This window comes from Ailuropoda melanoleuca, chromosome 2 (assembly GCF_002007445.2).
Source record: "Ailuropoda melanoleuca isolate Jingjing chromosome 2, ASM200744v2, whole genome shotgun sequence".
NCBI classification, from domain to species: Eukaryota; Metazoa; Chordata; class Mammalia; order Carnivora; family Ursidae; genus Ailuropoda; species Ailuropoda melanoleuca.
Genome location: NC_048219.1, coordinates 158,155,614 through 158,172,321, shown reverse-complemented (window position 1 = coordinate 158,172,321; position 16,708 = coordinate 158,155,614).

Genomic DNA, 16,708 nt, shown 5'->3' with positions numbered 1-16,708 from the left:
TATGGGGCTGTGAACACTCCAGATAAAAAAATCTACTTTAGAAAATAGGTGATACAAGGCCCAGTAACATTTGGTAACCAAATCCCCAAAAGTATATTGTATTTAAAAGTCCTCATTTTGCTATTATATACAGTTTTACTCTTAACAGTTTTCTGACATCATCAATCAGATGTGACTAGGTAGAATATACCATATAATCCTTTCTACCAAAACCACCCAGTGGAAATATGTTAGGACTCCTAGGTCATTTCACCAATAACCTCATGAGAAATGTTTTTATCTACATAATTTTATAGCATCATTTTCCCAATTTTCACATAACAGAATAGCCTGGTAACATTAAATGTGCATAACCCTTTAATGTCCAATCCAGGACCTTCTGAATTACTATCTCTAGGAATCTAACCCTTTTACTTTCAATAAGCCTAGTGATCTTAATGTACACCAAAGTCTGACAATTATTTCTCTAGAATAGGATTTTCCATTGAAAATTTCCCATAAGATTTTGCAATTTAGCTTATGAATTTTTTGGTGTTTATTTTTCCAAAATGCTTCAGTGTTTGTTATTCCGGGGTTAAAATTATGTTATGTTAAAAATTATGAGTCTCCTTCCCAGATATTTAAGCCAAATATGTGAGTTGGAGCCAAGGTATCTGCATCTTTTCTTTTCAGATACATCTTATGCTTACTGATGTCAAAGTGCCATTACCATAACAGACAGCACTAGCCGAGAGATTTAAAAGAAATAAAGTTCAAGTAATATGTGGATAATGCCACAATTATGCTTGTCTCTGAGATTTATCACAGACTAATTATAGCTGTGCGTGTACTCTGAACTCTACCTGCTAATAAATATACATTTTAAAAATTTTTTAAAAACCTGAAACTGTTTTCCAAATTGTGCAATAATAGTACTGACAAGTAGGTGAAATCATGCATATATCTATTCATCAGATGTAGCTCCTGTCGGTCTTCTTCCAGTCTAATGATGCCATTAAAAAAATGTATTCCACAGAATCCATCACACCATCTGTGTTCCTGTCTCTGCTTTTTTCAATGGCTATTCAAGATAGAAGAAATACTACCATGTGTTCTTTTGTAGAGTGTGGAAAGACTGTAGTGTCATGGAAAGAATGGGGTCTTTGGAGTTTGATCTAGGTTCAAAGTGTGGCCCTTCTATTTGATCTGCTTGACTTGGGGCCCATCTCAACTTTGGTTTCAAATCTGTAAAATTCTTGCCTCTTTGAATTTTATAAGTACCATAATAAATATATGACACACAGTAAGAACACAATAAACTTTAGTATTCTGTATCTTTGGTCGGGAAACCCTGTATTCTCCTATCACCACTTTTAGAAAGGAAGTCAACACCTGCCATTAGAGAATTCAGTTGAAACTGTTACTGAAATCTTCAAATTTAAAAAAGTTCATTTGACATAATATTAAAGGAAAATCCTCTCATAAGACATTGTTGTCCATTGGATAAACTTTATGAACTTGTGAGCATTATTAGATCTTTCAAGGATGAAAGGAATACCCAAAGTAATTAGCAATTATTATTTCACAACAAATCATAGTTGACTGCTTACTAAAGTATTGCACTGGGATTCAGTAGACTTGAATTCTATTCCCACTTCTGCTATTCTCTAGTTTTGTGACATTGGAAAGTCACTTCACCTTTCTGTGTCAGAGAAAACTTATAATTAACTTTCATTGTGTTTAAGTCTTCTGCAGATGGAGAACTAGAATGATATCTCCTATCAGAATGCAAAATCCCAAATATTTCCCACAAATTATGCATTTTGGATTTTTTAGGGACTGTAATTTTATTGATGAAAAGATGAACCTATACATATTTTTAAGTAATTGCATATTTGATTTTATTTTGTGTAACCAAACGTGGCAATTAAAATAAGCTCTCTCTATATGAAAATGATATATGTTGAAATTTTCCCCTATATATCAGCAAGGAGGTGACTGTCAAACCCCATAGATATATGGTCAGAGCAATTGAGTAGTCAATATAACAGAGAACAATAACACACAAAATATTCAACCTCATTATAAACAGAACATTCACATTAAAGCAACAGTGAATTTCAGTATTTGCCAACCAGATATGTAAATACTTTAATGGGATATGTTATGGGACAGATTAGGCAATAAATATCAAAAGTCTTATAAATATCTATATTTTCATACTATGAACTTTAAATTAAATATAGACTCAGAAACACAAAATATTTCTGCATAACAATATTCATAGCACTATTATAAGTTGAAAAAGGTTAAACAAATGTCCAACAAAAGGGTAATGTTTAAATAAAGCATGCTTTATCTTAGCAATAAAAATATTAAGCAGTCATTAGAATTGAGATTTTCAGATAGTTTCAGAATTAATAAAAATAATGACTTGTGTACTCCCAAAAAAGATATGTTGGAGTCCTAACTCTCATTGTCTCAGAATGTGATATTATTATGAGACAGGGTCTTTCTAGAGAGAATTAAATTAAAATTATTTAATAAGAGTGGGCCCTAATCCAATATCTCTGGTGTCCCTATAAAATAGGGACATTTGGGCACTGATAGACACACTCAGTAAGAATGCCATGTGGGCATAAAGACAAAGAACGGGGTTATGATAAGAAATAGGAAGATCGGTAGGAGAAGGAAGGGAAGAATGAAGTGGGGGTAAAGAGAAGGGAGAATGAACCATAAGAGACTGTGGACTCTGGGAGACAAACTGAGGGCTTCAGAGGGCAGGGGGGTGGGGGATTGGGATAGGCTGGTGATGGGTATTAAGGAGGGCACATATTGCATGGTGCACTGGGTGTTTATACGCAAATAATGAATCATGGAACATTGCATCAAAAACTGGGGATGTACTGTAGTGACTAATATAACAAAAAAAAAATTATAAAAAAAAAAAAAAAAAAAAGAACGGAGTTACGCATCTGCAAGTCAAACAATGCTAGACATTGCCAGAAAACCGCCGAAGCCCGGGAGGACGCATGAAGCCGAATCTCCCTCACAGCCCTCCCAGCCCTCGGAGGGAGGCAACCTGCCAACACTCGATCTCAAACACTTAGCCTTCAGACAGGGAGACAAAAAAATGTCTGTTGTTTAAGCTCCAGTTTGTGGTACTTGGGTAAGACAGCTTTAGTAAAATTGTGCAACTACTATCTAACATGTAGTGGGAAATCTATGGAAAATGTATATAAAGGCAAAAGTCCAGACTAACATACATAAATTTGGAAAACCTGTACAAAAATAACAGCAAAGGAATGCTTAAAATTGTGTGATTACCTCTCAATAGCAAGATTGTAGTTATTTTTCATTTGCTTGCTTTTAATTCCAGTGTGGTTAACATACAGTGTGATATTAATTTCAGTTGCACAATATAGTGATCCAACACTTCCCTGTATAACTCAGTGCTCATTAAGATAAGTGTATGCTTGACCCCCTTCACCTATTTCATGCATCCCCCTACCCACGTCCCCTCTGGTAACCATCTGTTCTTTCTCTATAGTTAAGAATCTGTTGTTTTTTTCCTTTAGTCTGTCTCTTTTTTCCCCCTTTGTTCAATTGTTTTGTTTCTTAAATTCTGCATGTAAGTGAAATCATATGGTATTTCTCATTCCCTGACTGGCTATCTTGCTTTGCATTATACTCTGTAGATTCATTCACGTTGTTGTAAATGGTAAGATTTCATTCTTTTTATGGCTCAATAATATCCCATTATATATGTATAATATTACAATGTATATATAAAATCTCACATCTTCTTTATCTATTCATCTATTGATGGACACTTGGGTTGCTTCCATAATTTGGCTATTGTAAATAATGCTGCGATAAACATAGGGGTGCATATATCCTCTCTAAGGAGAGTTTTCATGTTCTTGGTGAAATACCCAGTAGTGCAATTATTGGATCATATGATAGTTCAATTCTTAATTATTTAAGGAACCTCCACACTGTTTTCTTCAGTAGCTGCACCAGTTTTCGTTCCTACCCACAGTGCAAAAGTGTTCCTTTTTCTCCACATCCTCACCAATGCTTGTTGTTCCTTGTGTTTTTTATTTTAGCCATTCTGACTGGTGTGAGATGATATCTCATTGTGGTTTTGATTTGCATTTCCCTGATGAAGTGTTGCACTTCTTTCCATGTGTCTGTTGGCCATCTGTATGTCTTCTTTGAAGAAATGCTTGTTCATGTCTTCTGCCCACTTTTTAATTGGATTATTTGGTTTTGGGGTGTTGAGTTGTATCACTTCTTTATATATTTTGGATATTGTTTATTGGATATGTCATTTGCAAATATCTTCTCCCATTCAGTAGAGTGTCTTTTAGTTTTGTTGATTATTTCCTTTGCTGTGCAAAAGCTTTTCATTTTGATGTAGTCCCAACAGCTTATTTTTGTTTTTATCTCCTAGATATGCCTCAGGAGACATATCTAGAAAAATGTTGTTATGGCCCATGTCAGAGAAAATACCACCTGTGCTCTCTTCTAGAATCTCTATGGTTTCAGGTCTCACATTAAGGGCTTTAATCCATTTTGAGTTGATTTTTCTGTATGATGTAAAAGTGGCCCAGTTTCATTCTTTTGCATGTAGCTGTCCAATTTTCCCAACACCATTTGTTGAAGAGACTATCTTTTTCTCAGTGCATATTCTTTTCTCCTTTGTCAAAGATTTATTGACCGTAACATCATGGGTTGATTTCTGGGCTCTCTATTCTGTTGTATTAACCTACCTATTTTAGTACTGGTATCACTGATCTGATTACTACAGCTTTGTAGTATAACTTGAAATATGGAATTGTGATACTTCCAGCTTTGTTTCCCTTTTTCAAGATTGCTTTGGTGATTCAGGGTCTTATGTAGTCCCATACAAATTTTAGGATTGTTTGTTCTAGTTCTGTGAAAAATGTTGTTGGTATTTTTATAGGGAATGCATTAAATCTGTAGATTGCTTTGGTCAGTGTGGCCATTTTAACAATATCCATTATTCCAATCCATGAGCATGGAATATCTTTCCATTTGTTTGTGTATCTTTCATCAATGTTTTATAGTTTTCAGATTACAGGTCTTTGGTTAAGTTTATTTCTAGGTATTTTATTATTTTTGGTGCAGCTGTAAATGTGATTGTTTTCTTGATTTCTCTTTCTGCTGCTTCATTATTAGTATATAGAAATGCAATGGATTTCTGTACATGATTTTGTATCCTGTGACTTCACTGAATTCATTTATCAGCTCTAGTAGTTTTTTGGTGGAGACTATAGGGTTTTCTATATATGGTATCATTCTATCTGCAAATAGTGAAAATTTTGCTTCTTCTGTACCAATTAGATGCCTTTTATTTCTTTTCTTTTCTTTTTTCTTTTCTTTTCTCCTTCTTCTTCTTCTTCTTCTTCTTCTTCTTCTTCTTCTTCTTCTTCTTCTTTCTTCTTTTGTCTGATTGCTTTGGCTAAGACTCCCAGTATTATGTTGAATAAAGGTGGGGAAAGTGAACATTTTTGTCTTATTCCTGATCTCAGGGGAAAAGCTCTCAGTTTTTCATCACTGAGTATGGTGCTAGATGTGGACTGTCATATAAGTACTTCATTATGTTCAGATACACCCTGTGCACTCACTCCATTGAGAGATTTTATCATACATGGATTTTGAATTTCATCAAGTGTTTTTTCTACATCTACTGAGACAATCATGTGATTTTTATCTTTATTTTGTTAAGGTGGTATATCAAATTGATTGATTTGTGGATATTGAACCATCCTTGCATGCCTGGAATAAATCCTACTTGATCATGGCATATGATCCTTTTAAAGTATTGCTGAATTCAGTTTGCACTACTTTTCAGCTTTTGATTCAATTAACAGGACCAAACAACTATCAATAGTTATTATCAAAGTAGTAGTTATAAACATCATAAGGATTTTGCTATCAAAACCTGAGCTCACATCTAAGTTTCCAATATTTCTTATCTGCTTAAATCTGAGCAAACTATTCAGCATCACTTAGACTTGGTTTCTTTATTTATAAAAAAGGGAAAATAACACCTCAGATAGGATATGTGTGTATGTGATGTAAGGCTCAGAGCTTTTGAAAGTCCTAAAGCTTTTGAAATCCTAAATTAGAGGATGACTGTGTGGTACCCATAGTCTCTACCCAAATGAGAAGTCCCTTTTTCATTTGAGATGATAAATAGCTTCTTAAGACCCATTTTAGGCACTTTGGACCAAAAAGCTTGGAGCACCAACTTCTCCTTCTTAGATCATAGAGCTTAACAATTTTCCCCATTTGGAGCCCCTGTCTGTTTTCCTAAGTACCATTTCATTGTCTTCCCAATACTATTAAGCCACCTTCTTTCCCTTGTCTTATAGTCCAAAGTTTAATATTTATCCTCTAGACAAAACTTGTGTTATTATAGCATTAAATATTTTCTACAATTACCTAGGTGTTCTAACCTCCAGGAATATAATCTCTATACTTCCTAGATTAACTCTTCCTTAAAAAAATGAAGTTTTTGACAAACATCAAAATGAATGTTATTATTTACAAATTATAACATTCTATAGTTAATATTTTTTTCATATTTTCTCATTGTTAAGGATTCTATTTACCTTGCTCCCATTTTATATTTCATATCTTAGTGTTTAATTCTTCTCCTACTCAGTTGAGAATAAGCATTGTGCAGGAGAAAACCACATGGGAAAGTCCTAATCTCTTCAAATGGGAATAAAATACTATCACATAGACTAATTGAAAATTAAAATAAAATCTCAGAATAAAGAAATGAATAACTCGTTGGCATGTAAAAGGTAAATAATAAAATAAAAATTTTAACATCTTACATCATATATTCATATGAGCTCCATCTCTTCCTGATCTCTTCTCCTCAAGTCTAAATTCTCTCAAGATATAATTTCCTAATTATTGAAGCACATTGATAATCATACACATTATAAGATTTTAAGCTCAGGTTATAAAATATTTAAATTTATAATTACCAGTCATGCTTAATTTTATCCTGAAGATTCCGCTTATAAATCAACAATTTATATTTGTTGATTTATTTTTTAATAACTATAACATCTGCTTTCTAGGATTATGTGATTTACTGAATAAGCCAGTCATTGGCAAAAATGTGAAAATTTGAGGTAATATATTTGTCACTAAACATCTTTACACAAACCTATTTTGCCAATTCAGCTGCCCTCACTGATGTAGCCCATCAGTCACACCACCTCAAGGTCATATGTCTATCAAAAAGCCCTCTTGGGTTGTTAGTTTGGGGCGCTGATTTCATTTCTGTAACTAAGTGATGGTAAAGACATTTTAAGAGTAAGGGTATTATTGACAATCTCAGGAGCTAAAAAACTACTGTCCTTCAAGTCAAACATTGTAGGTAATAGGTACCATACAAGTAGTACTTTAAATAGGTGCCCTTAATTAATGAAGTGAAAAATAAGTTTAAAAAGTGTTTTACTATATGATCCCATTTCTGCCCAAATCTACAATGAAATATTTAGCTCGAAAGAGATCTCTTTAATTGATAGAGACATAAAAACTGTCACATATTTATCAAATGAATATCGTTCATGAGCAAATCTTACTGAGATAGACTTGTTTATCAATAAAATGGCTCAAGACAGCAGTAGAAAGTAAAATGGATTTAATACAAAGTGAGCCTCACATGAAGATACTCATATTTTACTAATAACGACAAAGTACTGAGTAAATAAGAATTTTTATCAGACATTCGTCACTGACAGAAGCAGAATACATGTTTGATGGATGAAAGACTTGATATAACGTGACTGACACTTGATTTCTACAAACATCTCATCTCCACGTGAGAATGATAGAGAGTTAAAAACAGGACCAGAGCACTTCATCAGAGGGTTTCCCTTACTCTTCAATCTTGCTCCCTGCCACCTTGCATTCTCTGTGGTCCTCACCTTTAGAACACTGACACAGTGTGCATTATTTTGGTTTCTAGTTCCATTAAAATACCGTTCTCTCCTATTTTCTCCGAAGATGAATTCATAACAACATTCAAATATGCATGATGTTTTTAGCAGAGTGACACCAGAAAACGTGGGCTGAAAGAACAAAATAAAACCTTCATTCTTTCTCTCCAATTGCTGTGCTAGATCACGCATAAGAATATATTGCTTTTAAAATAAAGTATTTTGTCATTATTGATACTGACATGGCAGTCTTCTGTGTCTTCGTTTGGAAAATATTTATGTAATTAATTATATTTAATTATAGGAAATATAGCATATTTCCTCTCATTTGCTCCTCATTGTGTTAGTTTTGGATGCTGGGGTGGGAAAATTCTTGAATTTGTATTACAACAAAACATAGATGTATTCAGGTTTCCTTATTACACTCCTACAGCATAGAAGCAGAACTGCTCCACACAGAGGCGACCAATGGGCCATATGCACTCTCGATTTATAATCAGTTCAGCCATTATTACCAGTAGAAATCATTTTAAAATGAGCATGATGCTGAACTGTGCACCCTAAGTCATTCTCCTAAAAATAAAGAGCACATCTTTAAACTTTATAACCCTCTCTGTAGATTTCCCAGAAATACAGAAACAGGCAGAAATACTAGCAGTCACTTGATCACCCATGTAGGGTCAGCACTTTTTTCTTACACAAAATTGGTGAAAGGATTATTATTTCAAATAAACCTGTGATAGGTATTTTATTCCCATTGGAAGAAATGAGCTTTCTACTATACCATGCTGATCCCCAACTGAGTAACTAAATAATGCTAAGAAAAGAAATGCAAAAAAAAGGAGAGAAGGTAGATATCTGGACAAATAAATATCCGTTATAGGTTACTGCATGAATACACCCATCTCATATTTTAAAGTTATATGTGAAAGATCGTCATTTAAAAAGAAATGACTATGTACATCTTAGGGCATCCACTATTAAACTGAGATGCATGAATTCTGAAAGGATTGAATAAGGTTTATGAATTCCTTGAAATCCAAGGCAGAATTCTGTGTGTATGTACATTTTGTATAAAGAAATCCCCCCCCCTATACAGGGTTCTTCTATTTGGCAAACAAACATACTCTAATAACTGCCTCTTAACACAAAAATCCCCTTCATCACACATCCCCTTCTATATCCCCCCCCTAGTTTTCCAGCCTTCCTTCACAATCAAATTCCTGGAACACATTTCATATACACAGTTTCTGCTTCTTCAAGTTCCTATTTCCCTTTCTCTCACAGACATTTGTCCTTCTTCTCCATGACACTACAAAAATGTGCTCTGGGGAGAGGCAACAATAGCCTTTGTTCTGTCATGGCCATTGTCAGTTTTGAGTCAGTCACTGGAAACAGTCAGATAGCATCTTTTGAGATCCTTTCACTTCTTATCTTCCGTAATGTTAGATACCAGCACTATCTTTCAACTTCTCTGGCCAATTCTTTGCATTCTCCTTTGTCTCACACTTCACTCCCTAACTGCTATGTGTGAGAGGTTTCTCAGCCTTGGTCAGGACCCTTTCTCTCTCTAATCTCTCCATAGGGGAGCTCATTCATCATCAGGCTTTTACAAACCAGCTTTATGCTAATAATTCTTAAATCTATATAGAACTCAGACATCTCTTCTGTGTTCCAGACGTGCATATATAACTGTGTATTTTTAGTCCACTTGGCACACAGTACAGTGAAACCAGCCTTCTTTTTGTCCCTTTAACATTCTAAGGGTTTTTTTTCCCCCTATATATAGAATGTTCTTACCCTCACTCTTCGAATGTTTTTTTTCCTTGTTATCCAGATATGAACTTAAATGTCATATCCTCAGAGATCTTTAATTTCAGTCTAAATTAGAACTCAGTCTATTACTTTTTCCCATAGCAACCTGTCCTTTTCCTCGATTGTTCTTTATTTTTGTATGTGTTTTAAAATGTCCAATATATATCTTCCCATCCACTATCCTTACTTGATGGTGGTGATCCTATCCACTTTATTTCTTGTTTCTACGTATAACAGAAACTGGCATATAGTAAATGTTCAGTGTGGATTACTTATAGCAACCCAAATAGTTGTTTAATGAGAACATTCTTTCTTCTTTTTTTCAAGTAGACTCAAGCCCAATGCACAGCTTAAACTCATGACCTTGAGGTCAGGACTTGAGCTGAGACGCTTAACTGACGGAGCCACCTAAGCACCCCTCAGTAGGGATTACTGATAGATGTGGATGAATAAATACATATATTTATTCATTCAAGAAATCCTTGATGCAAACCTACTATGTGTCAGGCAGTGCCTTAAGTACTGGGAACTTGCAGTGAAAAAAAATATTGACAAAATCCTGCTCTTAAGAGACTTGGATTATATCAAGAATAACAACAAGAAGCCAGCAAATCTATATTTTTTCAAATGAAATAAGAACTATGAAGAAAAATAAATCAAGGTAAGAGGAATAAAAACTGAACAGGATTGGATAAGGGGAGTGTCATTTTTACAGGGTGGGCTGAACGCTTTTCTGGTTAGATCATATGCAGGGGTGACTTAAAAGAAATGAAGGAGAAATATATTCTTATAGTTGGAGAAAGGCATTCCAGAGTGAAATAACAAAAAAGTGCAAGACCTTGAAAGATAAGTTTCACAGAATTTTAAGATCACTGTGGCTGGAGCAGTATGAGTGAGGGAAGCCTGAGGGACTCAGCAAGAGATAACAGGAGTGGGCAGCGGTCAAGTAGTTTGCAGATCACAGAAAAACTAGATTTTACTCAGGGTTGGGTAGAAAGCCATTCAAAGCTATGAATGGATGAGTGAATGACTATAAAATATTGATCTAAAAGCCAAATTTTGGATAATGTTCCCCAGGGGAAAAAAGAAAGAAAATCAAGCCTTATTTCTGGCACTTTAAGTCTTCTATTAACTCTTAATGTAAATCTGGGCAAGTCACACCATCTGGATTTCTTCCCATATATAGGACTAAAGATCAATTTGGATCATTCCAAATCTTAGGGATGTTATATTTCTGATTAGAAAAAACAATGTTGTAGCTAAGAACTGCAGCATTGGAAAAAATCTGATTTTGAGACTTGAATCCTTGATCTGACTGAAAGAGTTCAAATTCAGAGATTTTTAAAGGCATCAGAAAAAGTTTTTAGAAAGACAATTGTTTTTAGACTCAGAAATAGTGATTGATTGGACAACTGTGGGTTTGAAAGAAGAGTTTTTGTCTTGAAATATTGAATGAAGAAGAAAATGAAATATGTGTGTGTGTATTTGTAGGAAGTGTGTGTGTGTATAAATTGTATAATGTGTATATACATCTGTACATGTGTACGATGTATATATCAATATAAACGAGGACACTTCTCTAGCTTTGGATGCTAATAAATGAGTATTGTTGGCTTGCAACATCACAGCCAGTCAGAAGCCTAGAAGCCTACAGGAAATGAGAAGGCTGCCAGAGAAGTTGACCAATGAATTCATTGTTTTTCTTTGGACTGTTAGCACTCTTCTTTTCAGAGTTGGCTTTTTCACTGGACCCATGTATCAAATCATTAGTTCTTCTAACTCAGACTTGGTGAATCAGCCAGAAGAAAAGAAAGAATTTGCAAAAGGGAAACCTTTAGGACTGGTCTTGGAAAACATTTTTAAGAGTTGTCCTTGCCTACTTTTTTTTTTGGGGGGGGGTGGATTGTCTTCAGCTTGGAAGTATTCTGGACTCAGATTTTGGCAGCTTAATTTTAAAGTTTCATTCTTAATTTCTCGAAGTAAAAATGATATTTTTATTATTCAAATCTTTGAATAAAAACATTCTAGAATTTAACATATTATTCAATATATTTTCTAAAATAAACATAGACATTTTATATACATATAAAACTAAACAGATGCATGACAGGTTATAAAGCTTAATTATGTTTTTTATTAAGAGTATGTAGAAGGTTACCGTAAAGGTATTCTTAGAGATATTTGCCCTTACATTGCATAGTGTTTTCTCTATGAGGAGATTCTTATATCACTAACGGTCTGGTCTCAGTACTTTTTCTGAAGAGTTTGTTTTTAGAAACTGATTCTGATAACTGATACATTTTTCTCTTGTTTATTGTTTGTGTGTCTAATCTCTAGCCAAGAATTTAGGACATAATAATGTTTATCTTATTTTGTGCTCCTCCTTTTCATTTGCTTAATTTGAAAATATTTTAATTTTATCTTGCTGTATATACAAATCATTGCACCAGCTTTGGAATAAATTGGGTTCGAAATGAATGTAAATGAGTAATTTAAATCTATTTAGGCCGTGCTAACAAAATAACAAAATTAAATAAAATACATAAGATTGAGAAGTAAACAGACAAAAATGCTCTCTGTAATCAGTGGATTTTGAAATGGATTTTGACATGTTTGAGGGATCCACAATGGTAAGGTATGAAAAACCCCTTGGAAAAAAAAAAAAAAGAAAAAAAAGAAAGCAATTCCAGGAGTAAAGATGGGCATAAGGAAGTTGTAGTGAGAAGACAACAAGCAGTTTGATGGGGTTCAAAGAACACAGGGTTCAAAATCAGCAGAGAACATCCAGAGCAGAGTGGATAACATAGCACGCAAACCAAAAATGACGACAAGGAATTAGTTAAGTGCAGAAAGAGTGAATATGAAAATAGCATGTTCCCCAAGGGCAAAGGCAAGTTCAGAGCTAATGAGCTCTGTGAAGCTTGAATGAGAAAGTAGGGTTCTGCTTTCATTTGGGCCGGTGTAAGTCCAAAAAGGAGTCAGCTCAGAAAGCAGGTTGCACATTCAAAGATTGGAGTTGTGTCCAAAGAAGATACAGGGCATGAATAAATACAGAGGCAGTAGCATGGCAGGGTGAACATCTAATAAATGAAATTGGACATTAACAATTGAATAATAAATGGAATTCAGAACACAACAGCAAACATGAATAAAACCTCAACATCTGATAGAAATGTGTATAAATGTAGAGCAGTAGAAATCAGATGGCTTTCTAGTCTAAAGACTTGACACATATATTCCCCAAAACCCCTGGGCAGGTTTTTGCAGGTGTCACAGGCCCTCCTTGTAGGAGGCTGGGAGCTCTAGGAAGCAGAGGACGTGCAGATTTCCAGAATAGGACAGAGTCCTGTTCAGCATTCAGCAATGAGGCCACAACCTAGAAATGGCTTTCCTTTTTATTAACGAGCAAAGATAATTATGTCAATATTTTCTCCTCATTCTTATCCGTTGCAGTCTACGATCGCTGGCTGTATTGTCTGTCTAAAGCATGCAGTCTCTTCCTTTGCCTGGCTCCTAAATATCTCTCAGATTGATCTTCCAAAAGTGCCCTTTCTTTCACAGCCTTTTCTATTTTCAAGAATGCACAGTACTATTTTATTTTCTATTAAGTAAAAAGCCCTTGACTGTTTTTGCCTCAGTCAAAGACTCCCCACTGGCTATGGAAGACTTTGCTCCCCAGGAGAAGATGGAGCTAATGTTCACCCTTCCTAACATACTCTTTCCCCTTCAGTGACCTATGGATTCATGATCTCTGTTACCACCTTTAGTTTGTAATTATATGAATTTAATCATTATTTAAAACTTATTTTATCTTAGAATGTTTCATTTTCCTGTCATAGTTTTAACTATTTAAGGGCAAGTTCTTAGTTTGGTATAGACTCAGTAGAAGTTCAGTAAATACGTGGTGAACTAGACTTTGTAAGTTGACTAGAAAGACTTGATTAATTTGCAAATGTTTTATTTTCTACTCTATGTTTCATATAATTTGTCTCTAAATACAATTATCGACTTTCTGTCCTAGTGATTTCTCTAAAATTTTAGATTTCTATCTCAATTCAGTTTCTTTCCAGCCTCTTCTACTTGGACAAACCTTTTCATGCTGTTTCGTAAAATTAAGGACTGAGTAAGTTTTTAATCCGAAGTCAGGTTTAACATTTCAAAATGACAGCAGAGAGAATTATACAGTCTTAGGGGGCAACAGTGAGCAGAATTTTCTCCCAGGACACACCCAGAAGTCTCTTTCCCCTTTTGTCGTCTCATCACAGGACTATGAAGTGAAACTATGGCTGTAGCATTACTAAGTGATTCCTGGGCTTGGATTGCTCAAGTCTGTCAGTATCCAGGTGTTCCCAGGGAGAGTAAAACCAAAGGATTAAAGAGGAATGTGTCAAGATCATTTGACAACTCTATCGGTGTTAATATTACAGTCTTCGTTGATTTAAGCATCAAACTGACCTCTCTCTTCTGACTCTTTCACTGGCAAATGGTAAATGTCAAACTCTCCAGGTGATGAATGGAAAAGAGAAACATAAGACCAATAGTAACTAGATCCTGCAACATAGGGAATGTTCATGTTCTTTTCCTTTTATTGCTAAGCCAGAGAGGAATCACAGTAATACACTGCTGGGTTTTTTTTTAAACCTCTTGTTTATAACACAAATGATAATACTATGAAAACTGTACCAAGGCTTGGTGTCCAATGAACTTACTACATTGAAAAAATATATAGTTTTTTTATATCATTGCACACAATCAAAAGGCCCAGTAGATGTTCAGTGATACGAGACTCTATAGATCATTCTAGCATTGACTACCAAAATACATAGCTACTTTATTACCTTAGTTTTTTCCTTAAAAGTCTATATGGTGTATAGCCTTCCACATAAATTCAATGCAGTATAAAACAAAGTCAGCAACCACTAGACAAGAATTTATTTTCAAAAGGAATACACACACACACACACACACAATGTAAATTCTTGTTTTTGCTTTAAAGACATTTTAATGTGATCTCTTTTTTTTCCCAGATAAATACAAACTCTGGCCCCCAGCATTTGTGTGTGTGTGTGTGTGTGTGTGTGTGTGTGTGTGTGTACATATATCTCACCAAGATCATGGTAACCTGAATTTGAGCTACTTTAATAATTAGTTTGTACCTCAATTGTCAGGTGTTCCCTATCCTCACAGACTCTCTCTGTCCAGCTCATTCAAATGACTGCAAACATCAACCCCTTCACTGTTTCATTTTTCAACGTTATCACACTCAGCATTTCAGGATTCTTGTTTTTAGTTTTATTAAAAATTGCTTAGGGGAAATGAGGAGAGGTTTACATCACACACATTTACTATTTCCTCTTCAGACTCTTGGTTCCCTTTGTTCAATTTTGCTGTGTAGCCAGGCTTAGCTCCTTCTCTCTCTGGCCCTTCCTCTGAACTGTGGTGGTCTCCATCAGCACCTCCTTTTTCTCCATTGAAAACAAAACGCTTTTCCTTAAAATCCCTGAGCATTAGACCAATACGCAGGACAGAGAAACTCCTTTCTACCCAGAGTGGTCTTATGAGCAAATATGACTCCTAGGCCACAAACTCAAGTATGTAAACAAAATTTGTTTGTCTTTGTGCCTTATAAACCACCGTAATGTCACCTTTGTGCCCTATTCTCTCAGCTGGAAAAAATATAAATCTCCATCATTCCAAAGGTTTTCCTTTTTTTCTAGATTATCCTACCAGTTAATGTCTTACACCACATTAGTGAGGCAGCTCTATATGTCACTGAGATGTCCCTTATCCCTGTCCCAGTAACTGTTCAGGTTTAGTGGTGCTCTGCTATGAGTAAAAGCACACCGTGACTGGCACTATAACTCTGTCTGCCTACATGCACCAGGTAGCTGCTCCTGTCAGGTAGTTAACACACCACCTTAGTGCTTCTAGCAGAAAACTGACCTCAAGATGTGTTCCTCAGGGAAACATCTCTCTACACTTCTCCTTCAGTGCAGGAGAATCGATTTCAGTCTAGGGAAGAAGATTGAGTCACCCACTGGCCCTCCTGTTTCTTCATAAATTCAGTTCCTACTGAGGATTTTTCTTTTCTCATTTAGGCAAACCTAAGTTCCCTTGAGAATTTAAATTTTAGAAAATTAAAGCCAGAAAAAGTTCCAGACACGTAACTGAAGGAGGTAAGTGAAAAATGACACCTATCTATTTGAAAAGGAAGCAAGGATGAGGAATTAAAAATACAAATTAATGGGGTGCATGGGTGACTCAGTCGGTTAAGCATCCATGTAGATTTCGGCTCAGGTCATGATCTCAGAGTTGTGAGGTAGAGCCCATCTCGCTCTGTGTTCAGTGGGGGGTCTGCTTGAGATCCTCTCTTCCCCTGTCCCTCTGTACCTCCCACTCTACACTCTCTCTCTCAAATTAATAAATATTTATAGAAAATCCAATTTAATATCTCAAAAGAGAATCTATCCAGAAAATATATATATATATATTATTAATAAAAGTGGGTCACTCTCTCTCTCTCTCTCACCACACACAAAGACTCTGGTACTCGGTGCTACAAGAGTATTATTTTCCCCATATCATTATGAATTCACTCTAATTATCCACTACCATCGTTCAGCAATACTAATTAGTTATAACGGCAACATGGCATTCTAAAATTTCAGCCATGGGGCGCCTGGGTGGCACAGCGGTTGAGCGTCTGCCTTTGGCTCAGGGCCTGATCCCAGCGTTATGGGATCAAGCCCCACATCAGGCTCCTCCGCTGTGAGCCTGCTTCTTCCTCTCCCACTCCCCCTGCTTGTGTTCCCTCTCTCGCTGGCTGTCTCTATCTCTGTCGAATAAATAAATAAAATCTTTTAAAAATAAATAAATAAACAAATAATAAAATTTCAGCCATATAGAAATACCCCATAAAC